At 37.1% G+C, this 14,337-nt stretch overlaps 1 long non-coding RNA gene across 2 annotated transcripts; it reads right to left on the minus strand.

Moving 5' to 3' along the window:
• Positions 1-12,150: 12,150 nt before the first annotated feature.
• Positions 12,151-13,681, minus strand: LOC107933958 (uncharacterized). 2 transcript variants are annotated; one of them, XR_001693773.2, is made up of 4 exons: positions 13,412-13,681; positions 13,156-13,331; positions 12,492-12,883; positions 12,151-12,384 (listed from the first exon to the last, which is right to left on the minus strand). It is a non-coding gene; the product is annotated as an uncharacterized lncRNA (long non-coding RNA). The 2 variants fall into 2 exon arrangements; XR_001693774.2 differs by having other exon boundaries at positions 12,492-12,870; positions 13,412-13,678.
• Positions 13,682-14,337: the final 656 nt, after the last annotated feature.

Raw genomic sequence — 14,337 nt, forward strand, 5'->3', positions numbered from 1 at the left:
TCTAAATATCCAGAGTGGGTATCTAACATAGTTAGAGTATCAAAGAAAGATGGTAAAGTGCAAATGTGCGTGGATTATCGTGATCTGAATCGAGCAAGCCCCAAGGATAACTTCCCTTTGCCACACATCGATACCTTGATGGATAATATGGCAAAGCATTTATTGTTTTCTTTCATGGATGGTTTCTCGGGTTACAATAAAATAAAGGTGGCCCCCAAAGATAAGGAGAAAACTACATTCGTAACAATGTGGGGAACGTTCTGTTACAAAGTGATGCCATTTGGATTGAAGAATGCTGGGGCAACATATCAGTGAGCCATGGTGATGTTGTTCCATGACATGATGCACAAAGAAATAGAAGTTTATGTCAATGATATGATTACCAAATCTCGGGGAGAAGAAGAGCATGTTGGGAACTTCAGGAACTTGTTCGAAAGATTAAGAAAGTTCCAGTTAAAGCTTAACCCAGCCAAGTGTACGTTTGGAGCTACCTCAGGAAAACTACTAGGTTTTATTGTCAGCAAGAGGGGAATTGAGGTTGATCTAGATAAGATAAAGGTCCTACAAGAACTGCCACCTTCGCGTACGCAAAAAGAAGTCAGAGGATTTTTAGGAAGGTTGAATTACATTGCTCGATTCATTGCTCAACTTACCAACCAATGTGATCCAATTTTTTGACTCTTTTGAAAATATAATCCGGGAGAATGGAACGAGGAGTGCCAAGTGGCCTTTGATAAGAAAAAATAGTATTTGTCTAATCATCTGGTGCTAGTACCGCTGACCTTTGGAAAACCTTTAATATTGTATCTGACCATATTCAAAAACTCAATGGGTTGCGTATTGGGGCAGCATGATGAGTCAGGGAAAAGAGAAAAGGTGATTTACTACCTCAGCAAAAAGTTTACAGAATATGAAGCAAAGTACCTGTCAATTGAAAATTTCTGTTGTGCATTGGTCTGGGTAGTTTAGAGGCTCAGAAAATACATGTTGTATCATACGACATGGTTAATTTCAAAACTGGACCCAATAAAGTACATGATGGAGTCACCTGCACTCTCAGGGAGAATGGCACGATGACAGATCCTACTGATTGAGTATGACATCGCATATGTGAGCCAAAAGTCGATAAAGGGAAGTGCAATAGCTGACTTCTTGGAGGAATACGAGCCTTTGAGATTTGATTTCCCAGATGCAGACTTGATGTGCATTTCAGAAAAAGAGGGTGCGTCATCAAAAGAGAAATCATGGAAGATGAGCTTTGATGGTGCATTGAATGCATTGGGGCATGGGATCGGAGCAGTCTTAGTGTCATCAGAAGGGGACCATTACCCGTACACTGCCAGATTGAATTTCTTCTGTACCAATAATATAGTAGAGTATAAAGCTTGCATCATGGGACTTCGTGCAGCTATTGAGAGGAAAATCGAAATCTTAGAGGTACACTAGGACTCAGCATTAGTCATTTACCAAATCTATGGAGCTTGGGAAGTGAGGGATTCAAAATCAGTCAAGTATCGTGATCTCATTGCGGAACTGGTCAAAGAATTCGAAGAAGTGACTTTTCACTACTTCCCACGAGAAGAAAACCAATTGGCTGATGCCCTAGCCACTTTGGCTTCAATGTTCAAAGCAAACAGAGAAATCGAAATAATGCCTCTTCAAATGAGCATATATGAGGTCCCCACACATTGTTTTAACATTGAGAATGAGTCAGATGGACGACCATGGTTTCATGACATCTTGGAGTATATTAAGAACCAAAGGTATCCAGAGTAAGCAAACGAGAATGACAAAAGAACAATCAAGAGAATGGCGATAGGATTTGTTCTTGACGGAGATATCCTAAACAAAAGAGGAAACAATCAAGTGCTCTTGAGATGCGTGGACGTTGTTGAAGCCAGAAAGATACTTGAAGAGATCCATGAACGAATTTGTGGAATGCATGTCAATGGTTGCACTATGGCTAGGAAAATTATGAGACTCGGTTATTATTGGCTGACAATGGAAAATGATTGCATTAGCTACGCACGAAAGTGTCACAAGTGTCAAATTTACGGTGATAAGATTCATGCAACGCCTTCACCCCTTCATGTCATGACTTCTCCGTGGCCTTTTTCTATGTGGGGCATGGATGTTATAGGGCCAACCTCACCAAAGGCTTCTAATGGACACCGATTCATCTTTGTGGTTATAGACTACTTCACAAAATGGGTAGAAACCACTTCATTTGCTAATGTGACGAAGACTACAGTCTGTAGGTTCCTAAAAAAAGAGATCATATATCGATATGGTCTACCTGAAAGAATCATTTCAGATAATGCTTTAAATCTGAACAACAAGATGATGAAAGAAATATGTGAGCAATTTTAGATAAAGTATCATAATTCTTCACCCTATCACCCGAAGATGATCGGAGTAGTAGAAGCAGCTAATAAGAAATTAAGAGAATTATTGGGAATATGACTGAGACATATAAAGACCGGCACGAGAAGCTACCATTCGTTTTGTACACATACCACACCTCTGTGCGAACATCCACGGGGGCAACTCCTTTTTCTCTAGTCTACGTAATGGAAGCTATTCTGCCCATCGAAGTACGTGTCTTGATGGAATCAAAATTAGAAGAATCAGAATGGGTTCGAGCTAGATATGATCAGGTAAATCTTATTGAGGGAAAACGCTTGAAGGGAATTTGTCATGGACAGATGTATCAGAAGAGAATGATCATGGCCCATGATAAAAAGGTACGACCAAGAGAATTTCGTGACGGGGAGCTCGTTTTAAGAAAGATCCTCCCGATACAAAAAGACTTTCGAGGAAAATGGTCACCAAATTGGAAAGGGCCATACGTTGTAAAAAAGACATTCTCAAGAGGGGCCCTGATTCTCACTGAGATGGACATGAAAGAATTACCTAATCCAGTGAACTCAAATGCTGTGAAGAAATATTATGCCTAAAAGAATAAAAAAATAAAAAAGGAAAAAAATCAAGATGAAAACCTGGAAAAGATGTCTTGATAAACAAAAAGGATTAGGATGAAAACCCGAAAGGGCGTCCTAATGAAATGGGCTCGAACTTAAAGGAGCAAAACTACTTGAACGGGGAGTTGAATGATGAAGTCGTAATATTTAAAGCATTCTCAGAAGCTCAAAATCTTCTACACAAGAAGCCGTGCTCGAAAAGATCCAGGATGAAGAAACGTGGGGAAGTTCATGCGTTGGATATCTAGAGCATTTGTGGCCATTGAATTCGCTTTCCTTTCTTTATGACGATTTACTTATTAAACTTTCCTAGTCAATTTCCTTTGTTTGTTGCTTTTGAAATAAATATGAATGTGAGGTATTTCTTTCATGCCTATTTGGCCATTTTTTTATGCATCTCGTGCTTGATTCATTTAAAGGATAAATAGTAAGATGACATACTCTAAACAAAAGGAACATTGAGCATTACCTAGATGAGAACTCAATAAGTACGAGGGCCCCAAAGCAAGAACAAAGTTCAACAGGGGGTAGGATGGTGATATATGAGGAAATGTGGATTACTCCCAAAACTTGAAGATGAGTACAGAACCTGAGAGAATGTCAAGAATGGAGGCAATGAATGAAGGCCCTCACAAAAATTAGAAGGGGGCATGTGACAAACAACGCAGGGTGCATAACATGATCATGTAGACATAAAAGCATTTAGGACAAACATGTGCATATCATAATAACATCATACATGACATATACAGATATACCAATAGAGCAAGAAATTTTGGGAGAAATCTGTACAGAATCAATGAAGAAGAAATCTTTTAGTTTCACCTGATGTTTTTTGAAACCCTTTATTTTTCAAGAATCATATTTTTCAATTTCTGTTTTTCAAAAAATCAACTCATATTGTGAGAGGTGAGTTGAGCCTCCAGTCACATACCGATGTATCTTTAATTTCTGTTTTTCAAAAATCAACTCATATTGCGAGAGGTGCATTGAGCCTCAGGTCACATACCGAGGTATCATTAATTTATGTTTTTCAAAAATCAACTCATATTGCGAGAGGTGAGTTGAGCCTCGGGTCACAAACCGAGGTATCTTTAATTTCTGTCTTTCAAAAATCAACTCATAATACGAGAGGTGAGTTGAGCCTCGGGTCACATGCCGAGGTATCTTTAATTTCTATTTTTCAAAAATCAACTTATAATGCGATAAGTGAGTTGAGCCTTGGGCCGCAAACCGAGGTATTTTCAATTTCTGTTTTTCAAAAAAATCAAATCATATTGCGAGAGGTGAGTTGAGCCTCGGGTCACATGCCGAGGTATCTTTAATTTCTGTTTTTGAAAAATCAACTCATAATGTGAGAGGTGAGTTGAGCCTCGGGTCATGTGCCGAGTTATTTTAAATTTCTATTTTTTTAAAAATCGACTCATAATGCGAGACGTGAGTTGAGCCTCGGGTCACACACCGAGGTATTTTCAATTTATGTTTTTCAAAAATCAACTCATAATCCGAGAGGTGAGTTGAACCTCAGGTCACGCACTGAGGTATTTTCAATTTCTATTTTTCAAATAAGAATAATAATAAATTTTAGACAATCGAACAAAATTCAATACTTTTAAGTCTTTACTCTATCCCTGTTTCACAGGATGAGCAAAGAGGGGCAGCTGTAAGCACTAAATTTTGTCTGGGGGTCGTGTTTATTATTTTTCCTGAATTACAGGCCGGTTTGGTCTCATGTGGACCCAATGATTGAGCCCATTATGATGGGATAATTGGGTTTTGTCCTTGGGCTTTAGCTCATTTTTAATTTTTGTTTTTATAATAATTTTAAAGATTAATAAAATAGTAATAATAAAATTGTAAAAAAATACAAAAAAATATAAATTACATTTTAGCCCTTAAACTTTTCAAAAATTACATTTTGACCCTTAAATTTTTTCTAAATTACATCTTGACCCCTAATATTTTGTAAATTACATTCAGGCCCCTAAATTTTCTAGAAATTACCTTTTGGCCTTGTATTTTTCTAAAATTATACTTTTGCCCCAGAAGTTTTATGCCCTCTACAATTTAGTCCTTCTAGACTTGTCAAATCACCCCAATCAGCAGTCAGGCGTGGTCCCCCCACCTCCAGCTACTCCGGCAGATGGCCTAAGCCATGATACCCTCCACTGTCACCTGAAGATAAGGAGAAAGAAGACAAAATCAGCAGGATTAAAAAGAAAATTGAAAAAGAAGAGGGGGAGGTGGATTTGGGCAGCAAAGAAAAAGATAAAAAATTAAAAAAACAGCAGCAAAACACTAAGGAAACAGTAGCCAAAGCCATCGCCACCACCAACGCCATTCCATCGCCAAAACCACGACCTAAAAGCCAATCAATAAGCAACCAAAAAATTCAAGAAAACCAAAAAAAAAAAGAATTCAAAGAAGCAGTAGCCATGAACCAAATTTTGGGGAGGAAAAAACGTTTACCTTTGAGTCGTCAGCCACCGAGTGCAGAGAGGAGCCGAAGACGAGCACGACGGCGGTACCTTCCACTTTGGGGTTGTCAAAATAGAAGAAAAAGAGAGGAGAAAAAAAGAAAAAGGAAAGGAGAGAAAGAAAAGAGAAAAAAAAAGAAAAGAGGAAGGAAGAGAGAAAAGAGGAGAGGAGAGACCGGCCATCGTCGCACCACCAAGCTGAGATAGCAGCGGTAGCGCAAGTGGCAGTGGGATAGGGTTCGAAAGAGGAAGAAGAAGAAGAAAGAAAAAAATAGAAAATAGAAAAAAAAATAAAAATTTTAAAAAAATTAATTAGAATAGTCGGGTCGACCCGACCCAACCCGCAACCCGATTTCTGACCCGACTGGCAGCCAGCACCCAGCAGCTTAGCAGGCCACCAGCAGTCCAGGCCCACACAGCCCAACAGCATACTCAGCAGGCCTGTCCAGCAGAAGGCCCAATTCACCCAACACGCCTGTCCAGTAGTAGGCCCACGCTTCCAGCAGCCTAGCAGCCAAGGCCAGCGTGCAACAGCCAACAGGCCAGCATTCAGGCCCAGCGTAGCAGCAGGCTCCAGGGCCAGCGCCCAGCAGGTCCAACTACAAAAAAAAGAGAAAAAAAGAAGAAAAGGAAAAAAGAAAAAAAAACAAAAAAAGCCCCGAATTGTGTAGCCCGTTGGATTAAGCCCAAAACTTTGGGCTTTTGGTAATTTTTTAATCCAATTTAATTTAGTCCATGTATTTAAATGTTATCTCATTTCAATTACATTAGCATTTTTAAGGGCAATTTACTAATAAAGCCCTTTTTTTTCAAAATTTATCGAAATGGGCCCATTTTTTAATTATTTACCGAAATGGATCTTTTTCCAGGAAATCGTGTCAACGTCAGCGCGATGTCAGGGTACGCGCCAAGAAATCGCGTCCACGTGAAGACAACTTGCTGACGTGGACGCGATTTCCTGGCGCCACATATAGCGTTCCGAGGGACGCGATTTTGCCGATTTTCCCACTTTATGTTTTTTTGGCTTTTAAGGTTTAGGGTTCAGACTTTTTAGGGTTTTAGGTCCTGGAATAAATAATTTCGAGTTGACGTTTCTGATCAAATAGTATAAAATCACTTCTAGCAGGATGCTATTTGAGAATAATTTATGAAATCGCGCCCTCGTGGACGCGCTTTTGCTATAGTAGGTCACGAAAGAAATAATTATTTTTTTGACGTTTTTTAGCAAATAGTATAAAATCGCTTGTAGCAGGATGCTATTTGAGAAGAATTTGTGATATCGCGCTCTCGTGGACGCGCTTTTGCTACAGTAGGTCCCGAAAGGAATAATTATTTTTTTGACGTTTTTGAGCAAATAGTATAAAATCGCTTGTAGCAGGATGCTATTTGAGAAGAATTTGTGATATCGCGCCCTCGTGGACGCGCTTTTGCTGCAGTAGCATGTTTGGGCTGAGGTTATAAATTAGGCAACAAATGTTCTCAGAATGCATAAGTCACAGTAGAAACAATTTAGAGAGGCTAAGAAGGTTAGAGTTTCAAATATGAGTGAACGTATTAGTGTTGTTATTTACTACGATGGTGAGGTTTGCCACACCGAGAATGGTGTTGTTTTTTTGTCGGATAATACGGTGCGACTGGTTTTTAACCAGAACATAGATTTGATAGAACTTCGTAAAAGAATTAGGCGTAAAATTTTTGGAACGATGCCAATGAAAGTTCTGCCTATCACATATCGATTTTGTTCATCTATTGATCCGGTGACATATGACTCGTTCGACATAAAAGGTGCTCGTAGCTTGGAGGCAATGGTGCAGACTCATCTTACTAGTGGAGCAGCTTATAGATTTATATGTACAATTTACGTCGCCAACTGATGTACTTGCGACCGGTGTTCGAGATGTATACACGACCCCTGGTCGACACTCGGTTAGCGAGTTACAAAATACGGAACAGCCTATGTTTGGTAGCGGTGTCGAATGCACATCCCCCGCATGACACTCTATTGGTGGATGGGACATGTACGTCAGTGGCTCGACGTTTGATGCTGGAAATACGTACTGGGGAACGACATCAAGTTCTAGTGGGTGGCAATCTACATCCAATTAGGGACATTATCAAATGCGCAGAAGAATTGGGTGGCAATCTACATCCAATTAGGTTAAGGGTTTTAATTAAATTAGGATTAGGGTTTTTAGGGTTTTTAATTAAATTAGGTTAGGGTTTAGGTTAGGGTTTTTAATTAAATTAGGATTAGGGTTTTTAGTGTTTTAAATTAAATTAGGTTAGGGTTAGGGTTTTTAATTAGGGTTTTTAATTAGGGTTTTGAATTAATTTAGGTTAGGGTTAGGGTTAGGGTTTTTAATTAGGGTATTTAATTAGGTTTTTGAATTAATTTAGGTTAGGGTTAGGGTTAGGGTAAGGTTAGGGTTTTTAATTAGGGTTTTGAATTAGGGTTTAGGTTAAGGTTAGGGTTAGGGTTTTTAATTAAGATTTTGAATTAATTTAGGTTATGGTTAGGGTTAGGGTTTTTAATTAGGGTTTTGAATTAATTTAGGTTATGGTTAGGGTTTTTAATTAGGGTATTTAATTAGGTTAGAGTTTTTATTACATCAAATAAACTTCTATTTTATTACATCAAATAATATCAAAATAACTCGAAAATTTTTTATTTTATTACATCAAATAAACTTCTATTTTATTACATCAAATAATATTTAAATACCGCAATCAATGTCTATGCCCGGGGGATTCGGTGCCACATGGCAGCCATCGACGGTTACGCGCTGGATTCCTCCTTCCTCTAGCTTCCGGCGGAGGTTGTTGTTCCTCCGGTGATGATTCTGGTTCTTCCGGTTCGGCATCTGGTTGTCGGACTTGAGACGATGATCCACCTTCAAAGAATAGTGTATGTGGAGGTGTTTGTATCATGAATGGCGACGGTGTCTGAAACCCATACGTTGGTGGGGATTGGTAAAAAGGAGAGCTCCCCGACGGCCTCCCTTGCGATCCCTCGTGTGCCACTGGCCTATACATCGGTGGTCCGCTCGGCATAATAGGAAATGGAGCTGAACCGGGCATTTGGCTCCAACCTGCCATAGGACTTGGAAAAGGATACATATAAGGGTTAGGGTACATATAAGGGCTAGGAAACGCACCTGGCATCATCTGAAAAAGGCAGTTGGGTTGGTATCATCGGTTGAATTACTGCGTCGAGTGATTGCGTCGGTGCTCTCGTTGGGCCTGGTGATTGCATGGATGCTGATGATGAGCTGGGTGAATGTCTGGGCCTCGTTGAGGGGCTGCCTTCGTCGTTTTGTCGTCTTGGATTTAGAGGCCCGCGCCTTTCCCTTTCGACACGTATTTGCCGCTGCCTCTCATCTGGCGTCTGTAAATACGGCTTGCCATGGATCCTAAACCATGGCATGTATTCTGGAACGCACGCTAACTCTGGAACGATGATTGGTTCCCGAGTAGGTAGATGTTCATATCGATTTGCCCACATTTTCGTAAACTCGGACAGTATCTAGGCCAATCCGTACCTAATAGCCGAAGGTCGATTTTGTGGTGATCGTCAAACACCTCAGGGTCCACTGGAATTGGTTGTCTACATCCAAACTGTTGTAGCACTCTGTCTGTGTGGTGCGGCTCCACGGTTGCGTAGTTTATCAACACGACTTTCACTTGCCAAGCGTTCGAATTTTGTAAAAACTCTTCCGGGATTACTGCCCAAATTGCCGGATCCTCGTATGGTGTCCATTGAAACTATATGAACATGATAGGAATATTAGTTATATACATAATACTAAATACTAAATACTAAATATCAATCGGCTAGCGAATGTATGAAAATATCTATTTGCAATAATACTTACTTCTGCTTCCGACCGTTGGTCCAATAGAAGCCGTATATCTTCAAGAGTGGACGGTAATCGAGCATAACTTGCCGGATGGTTCCACCTAATTAAATAAATTTTTAGGATACTTTTATTTTTAAATAATCTACATAATAATTGTAAAATGTAATATAAAATTTACCTCATTACGAGTGGGAATGTATATGGGTGGTTCACTCGAGGACGTAGAAATGGAAAGCGAAACCGTGCCCATGACTGCAGTAGTGACAGGCAACCTCCGATGTTTGCTCTCCTCGATTGCGTTGCCCCGCACATCTCCCGATACAACGTTGCCAAGACGGCAGACCTCCAACTAAATTCACTGGCTCCTCTAAAATCAACGAGTTTTAGCAGCCATCTTAGATGTACGCAGCTCCGTGACGTGTCAGGCATCAGATAACCTCCAATTAATTGAAGAATGTATGCCTGAGCATATTGTATTCTTTCAATTTCAATTGAATCTTCATCCGGATCAAGGAATGTGTCACGTAACCAGGCCATCTCGACCTTACCTCCCTCCATTTTCTCCGGAATAGTGCCCAAAAGCTCGTAGCACACTGCCTCCCAATTGCTCGATTGGGCAGACCCGGTGACTGGGTGCCCGTCCACCGGCAATCCCAACTGCAGACTGACATCTTCTAGAGTGATAGTGCACTCTCCACATGGAAGATGGAATGTGTGCGTCTCGGGTCTCCACCTCTCGGGTCTCGAGTCTCGGGTCCAACTTGCATCCCCGGCCTATCGTCGCCACGTGCCAAAAACCCACTTCCCGCAGGTAGTTCTCTACTAACGGTGATAGAGGAGCATGCATATTTCGGATATGACATTCCAATACCCGATCTTCAGACTTTTAGAACAAATAATAAATTAATAATTATCTAAAAATACATAAATAAAAAATTAAATTTAATACTTACCATTTTCATTTGTTCCACCGATACGTGATGCCTATGAAGACGAGTCAATGATCCGGCCATTGATGAAATCGTACAAATGTTTACGATTTATAAAAATATAAAAAAATTTTAAAATTATTTTAAAAACGGAAATTTAGAGAAAATAGAAATTAAATATGGATTTGAAATAATTTTAGAAGGAAATTGAGAGGAAATTGAAATGAAATATGAGTTTGAGGGAATTTTAGAAGGAAATTGAGAGAAATTTGGAAGGAAATTGAGAGGAAATATTAGAGAAGATTTGTTTGTGAAAAAATAAAAAGGGGTGGGGGTATTTATAGTTTTTTTTTCACCGTTAGGGGGGCAACGGTCAAATTTTTGACCGTTGGGGTACTGTTCACGCGCGGACGACATCGGGTCCACGTCAGCGCGACTTGCTGACATGGAAGGAAATCGTGTCCTTGAGGGCGCGATTTCCTTCCACGTCAGCAAGTCGCGCTGACGTGGACACGATTTCCTGGCGCGTACCCTGACATCGCGCTGACGTGGGCTCGATTTCCCAAAAAAGGACCATTCCAGTAAATAATTAAAAAATGGGCCCATTTCGGTAAATTTTGAAAAAAAGGGCTTTTATTGGTAAATTGCCCCATTTTTAAAATAGTTTTTTTAGAAATATTATTACATGTATTTTATTTGCATTTTTAAAATAAAAAAATCATTTTAATGCATAAGGCAACGAGTCGATTTAACATTACATCATTGATTTCATCGCTATGTTAGGGGAATATCATTGATTTTTGTTAAATACGGAACGTCCTTCTTAAAATATAAAATTTCAAAAAAAAACTCGTGTTTTTTTAAAAAATAAAATGTTTATTTTTTGTGATTTTTCGTAAATTATCAAAATTTCATGTTTAAAATTTATCAAAATTTATTGTTTTCAAAAAATTTTCGTGTTTCAAAAATTTTAGTGTTTCAAAAAAATTCTCGTGTTTAAAAAATATCCGTGTTTTCAAAAAAATTATGGTATTTCAAAATTCTCGTGTTTTAAAAAAAATTCTCGTGTTTCAATTGGATCACGATTAAATATTAAATTGAACTCGTATTTTTGAAAATTAAGGCAATGCGCGTTTAACGAGATACCAATTTTTGGGCGTCACGAGGGTGCTAATACCTTCCTCGTGCGCAATTGACTCCCGAACCCTCATTTTCTCGGGCTTTTTAACGTGGACCTAAAATGGACTCTTTTTTAGAAAATTTTAAAAAAATGATTTTTCTTCTAAAAAGAGAATTTTGTAGGTGTCTGATCACACCTAGAAAAAGGTCGGTGGTGACTCCCTTTTTTAAAATAAAATCGAGACTCTGTTTTCAAATTTTCAATAATCAATTCGACTAGCGCCCGTGCTAAATTTTTTTGGTCGCTACAAATGAAAATGTCAAATTTTATAGAGTTATTCTCTATTTAAACTGTTGTATTTCCCTTAACCAAAAAGAGTAAAAGAAAAATTATATACTACATTTTAAAATAGTAAATTTTAATTATTTTTGTAATAAGTAACATTATATTTCATATACAAAAAATTATGAATAATTAATATATTTTTATAATCTGAAATAATCTAACATAATTACATTTATATTAATTATATATAATATATGTATCATTATCGTCAATTATTTACTTTTAAGAAAAAAATAAATATTTAATAATGTAAGGTTTAATTTACAATATATCAATTTTTATATTTTTCATAAATACTTCAATAAATATAATAAATATTTTATTAGGAATACATATAGAGAAAGGTATACAGGAAATCAGATATAAGCTTTAAAGTAACCTCCAGAAATTAGCAGTAGGTACATGAAAGACTGACCAATTAAAAACAAAGAATTCACATAATGGTTCAGAAAGTGACTTCAAAATTGATCCTATATTCATCATTTGCTATCTCCAAGGCATTGAGGTCATTTCAATCATCACATAAATAAAATAAATCATGTAGTTATGTAAACTGAAAGATAAAAAAAAAGCAACTACTGGATCAAGTTCCTTACAATCTCAAATGTTTCTATATTGAAGGTTTTGAGCACACTACCATAGGTACCATCTCCAAGCTCCTCCGAAATTTTATACCTAAGTGACAAAAGAGAAAGTAGAAATATATAGTGACAAAGAAATACAAGCTTCAAATGACAACTTGACAAATTTAACCAATATTAAATGCAGTACAATGAACAAACCTTTCCATTCTTGCAGTTGTAGCAGATGGCAATCAACAATTTGTCAATGTAGTTCTAGCAACCTCCAAATAGAGGTGTCTACAGTACTGACATAGGCTTGATCACTAGCTTGCATATATGGTTTACTGCTAGACTGTAGCATGAAATGTATGATACTGACAGGAACAAACTTCTCATCGTAAGAATGATAGAATATCAGCCAGAAAATAATAAACATTCTCAACTGCAGCTTATACAAGCTGCGTCCAGCTCTTATCATCTAAAATCAACGAATCTACAAGACCTCCAATAGAACTCCAGTACAAGTCTTAAACTTCCTGTGTTGGTCCATTTTCTTTACATTCAAATTAACTGATGCCCCATATATCAAAACCAGGGTCTGTAAACAAACACTGAAAATCAGCACACCTCGGCAAGAATGAATTGCTTTTCATTCATAAATCATGATCTAAAGAAAGGAAACTGACAAACATATTAGACAGAAAGCCATAGAATGAATGTTATAAGGATTGCAATACTTTTTTAGAAAACTAATACTATCCAAGGAGATTGTAACACAGTGGTGTATAGACATAGAAACAAACGTTGACTGAGGATCATGGATGAAATTTTAGGTGGTTGGAAACAAAAAAAAGCCAGCATCAGTCTTTCCCTCCTTACTTACTTTTACTAATTATCAAAGTATTCCGTAACGAATTAAGTCTCTGGATTTCCAACAAGGAGATTTTTGCAAGAATTACATCCGCATATTCAAACAGATCTCCTCCTCAGCTGCTCCAACATCCAATAGAAGATTGACTACTTGGTGCACCGCCTCCTTGTCGATTATGGAAGAATTCACTGCTTACAATTAAAAAAATACTAATAGAATATTTAAAAAATAAGAAAAACCTTAGAAAAGCATAAATAAAGAAAATTACAGGATTGGTGATCGAGCTAGTCGAGGAGGAGATCAATAGCTTCATCTTCAGCATCTTGGAAGCGACTGACGAATGAGAGATCTCATCAAGACCATCCGTCTTCAAGCTGTATCCTCTTATCTTCAATTTCTTTTGAATCTTCTTACGAGTTTGCAACAATATGGTTTGGGAAAAAATAAAATGGGGAAAAAAGAAGAAGAAATTTCAGGCGCGATTTCTGGGGGGATCGATTTTGGGAAAAATGGGGAAAAAAAGAAAATATTTCATTTGAAATTTGGGATAAAAAATATAAATACAAAACAACGTCGTTTCGCAAAAGATATTCGTGGCGTTTTGAAAAAAAACGCCACTACTGCTCGACTTTTAACGGCGCTTAGACCAAAAACGCCGCTATTGTATACCTTTTGCGGCGTTTTTTTTCATAAACGCCACTAACGCTCAACTTTTTTACAATTTTTATATTAAATTATTGTATCTTTCATATAATTTTAAATAAATAATTTTTAAAATTTTAAGTAATATTTAAAAGAATTAGATAAAATTATAATTTTTAGTTTTTGTATTTCATTTTTATTTGTTATAATTTGGTCCTATATATCCAAAATAGATAATTACTTATCCATATCAATCTGTTACTTTTTTTATTTATTTATCAATTTTTTTATAATCTAATAAATAAATACATCAAATGGTTTATATTAAATCTTTTTAAATATAAAAGCATTAATTAATTATATAAAATTTCATCATTTAACGAAATTAAGTAAACCTTAAATCCTAAACCATTTAATATATATAAAGTTTATCTATTATCTCTTAAATAATTTAAACTATAATCATAATGTTAATATATTAAAATTAATATTATCTATTTTGCAATTATATAAGAAATTATTTAATATATAAATTAAAAAACACTAATTAAT

The sequence above is a fragment of the Gossypium hirsutum genome, chromosome D07, assembly GCF_007990345.1.
Source record: "Gossypium hirsutum isolate 1008001.06 chromosome D07, Gossypium_hirsutum_v2.1, whole genome shotgun sequence".
Classification (NCBI taxonomy): Eukaryota; Viridiplantae; Streptophyta; class Magnoliopsida; order Malvales; family Malvaceae; genus Gossypium; species Gossypium hirsutum.